Here is a 2,500-nt window from a genome sequence, read left to right on the forward strand (position 1 = left end):
TCAGCAAGCGGACTGTAACCCAGTAAAGGGTTTCCTTTTTTTGGATACAGACATAATAACAACAAAACTTTGTGCACTTCTAAAGATAACAAACAAGATGTGCTGTCTGCAGCCTTTGTCTGCGCTGATCTTCATTTACAAACACGTCATTAAAATGAACTGTAACTCCGTGAATACTCAACGAAGAGACATGAGAGAGATATCTATAGAAAGCTTGACATGTCTACTTTTAAACTAAACGAGTGCTGCCTAAAACAAATGTTCTGTGATAAAGTAATCCATATGAAAACAAGGCGATGTGCTTTTTTCACGTCTCCCTTCATTATATCTAATGTGACCACGCCCCACGCTGAACGCTCTATTCAGATTCAAACTGAAGCGCAGCTTGAATACGCCCACACAGAAGAAAAAGCAGCCAGACTGTTGTTCAAGTGCTTTTATTTTACTGTTTGCTTCGCGATGAGAGGAATAACACATAATTCACCCCAAAAAGATGTGACGTGGTTGAGGATTTGAGAAATGGATTTCCTCAGAAAAAAAAGAATGAAGCACTTTATTCAGCAGAGATCATAAACATGAGTAAGTCTCTTTATATTTATTTATATACTTGTACTAGCTTTCACATAACGTCTAAACATTTTACTAGTTAGACTCTTTCCAAACTATAATTCTTGACTAAATGTATAATTAAGTTAAATATTATGAAGTTCCAATAACAATATACAAAACTATACCATTCAAAAGCTTGATGTAAATAATATACATGTAACAAATACATGTAACTGTAACAAATGTAACAAAAAATGGTGTTCTTTTAATTTACCCCCTAAAAAACCTGAAAAATGTCCTCTGCTATTTTCAACATTAATAATAATGATAACAATAAATGTTTTTTTTGTTGTTGTTGTTTTTTAGAAATTCAGATTGTTAAAAGGATTTCTTGAGGATTGTGTGACTGGAGTAATAATGCAAAAATAAAATTAGTTTGAAAGTCAGCTTTGATTGTTCCTAATAAACTGTTTAACTGCTCCCCCATATTAAATTATGTTGTGGGATAATTAAATATATTCTAAATAAACTACAAACTTAAAATGATATACATTTATTTTGTTCTCACGTTCTTTCTTGTAACACCTCCCTCTCAGTGACAACAGCTGACTGAGCGGCTCTTTATGCAGCTCATTATGCAGGGCTTTGTCTTCTCAGGTGTAAATCATAATGACATTCATGATAGTTGACGCCTACTCTCATATGACCTTTACCAACAAAAAGTGTCTTAGAAAATGTAAATCAATGTATTGTTTTCTGTAAGTGAGTAAACAAGATGATTTTCACATGAATTACAAAGAAAAATTCTAGGCTACAAGCTCCAGTTCTCAAAAATTCCAGGCACCATTGTTCTTTATGTTTGCCTTGTTCAAGTGTTTTAACATTGTTCGTTTTTCACTAACCACAAGGGAGATCCCTTGATACCCGAGAGCAGGAAGGAACACCGTTCCAGTACAGAGCCAGCAGAAGAGATGGACCGTAGTGATAGCAAGGTGAGGCCAAAGAAAGACCTTCGCCCGAACAGGGACTTGAACCCTGGACCCTCAGATTAAAAGTCTGATGCTCTACCGACTGAGCTATCCGGGCTCTTGTGGAGCAAAGAAGAGACGCAGGTGTCACGGGATGAAAGCTAGAAGCAGTTAGGACAAAGGACCATAGAAGGCACAATTACCATCACAGAAAGCTAAAGCAATACTGCAAAGCCCTCCCGTAGTCAGCAGGGTTCGAACCTGCGCGGGGAGACCCCAATGGATTTCACGTCCATCGCCTTAACCTCTCGGCCACGACTACGTCTAGCTGGGCAGGCCCAGTTGTCTGGTGTCACCCTGCACAGGCCAGGCATCAAAAACAAAATAGAGAAGAAAGATGAGGTGGTAAAAAAATGGCAACCTTCCCGTACACTCAACGCCAGAGTATTGCCGTGACTCGGATTCGAACCGGGGTTGCTGCGGCCACAACGCAGAGTACTAACCACTATACGATCACGGCGTGCCACTGGCTCTCCCGAGTTAACCCCTGGAGCCCGAATAGAAGAAGCACCAGCGGTGTGTTGGTCCATCGAAGAGGGACTGGACATTTCGCAAATCAGTGGGAGGACCTTGAAAAATTCATGGACGCTTTTCCTCACGGCCTTCAGCGTAGTCGGCAGGATTCGAACCTGCGCGGGGAGACCCCAATGGATTTCTAGTCCATCGCCTTAACCACTCGGCCACGACTACAAGAACAGACCAACTCCTGCTCAGTTTGTGTGCAACACTGCTGCCTGACCTTCTTGCAAACATCCCAGCTCAGTCAGCAAGCGGACTGTAACCCAGTAAAGGGTTTCCTTTTTTTGGATACAGACATAATAACAACAAAACTTTGTGCACTTCTAAAGATAACAAACAAGATGTGCTGTCTGCAGCCTTTGTCTGCGCTGATCTTCATTTACAAACACGTCATTAAAATGAAC

At 40.6% G+C, this 2,500-nt stretch overlaps 2 non-coding genes across 2 annotated transcripts; both read right to left on the minus strand.

The window, feature by feature from the left end:
• Nucleotides 1-1,562: 1,562 nt before the first annotated feature.
• trnak-uuu (transfer RNA lysine (anticodon UUU)) lies at nt 1,563-1,635 on the minus strand. The gene has a single exon. It is a non-coding gene; the product is annotated as a tRNA-Lys (tRNA).
• A 550-nt stretch (nt 1,636-2,185) lies between these two features.
• On the minus strand, nt 2,186-2,267 carry trnas-aga (transfer RNA serine (anticodon AGA)). The gene has a single exon. It is a non-coding gene; the product is annotated as a tRNA-Ser (tRNA).
• Between the last annotated feature and the right edge of the window lie 233 nt (nt 2,268-2,500).

Source organism: Carassius gibelio, chromosome A20 (assembly GCF_023724105.1).
Source record: "Carassius gibelio isolate Cgi1373 ecotype wild population from Czech Republic chromosome A20, carGib1.2-hapl.c, whole genome shotgun sequence".
In the NCBI taxonomy this organism is placed as follows: Eukaryota; Metazoa; Chordata; class Actinopteri; order Cypriniformes; family Cyprinidae; genus Carassius; species Carassius gibelio.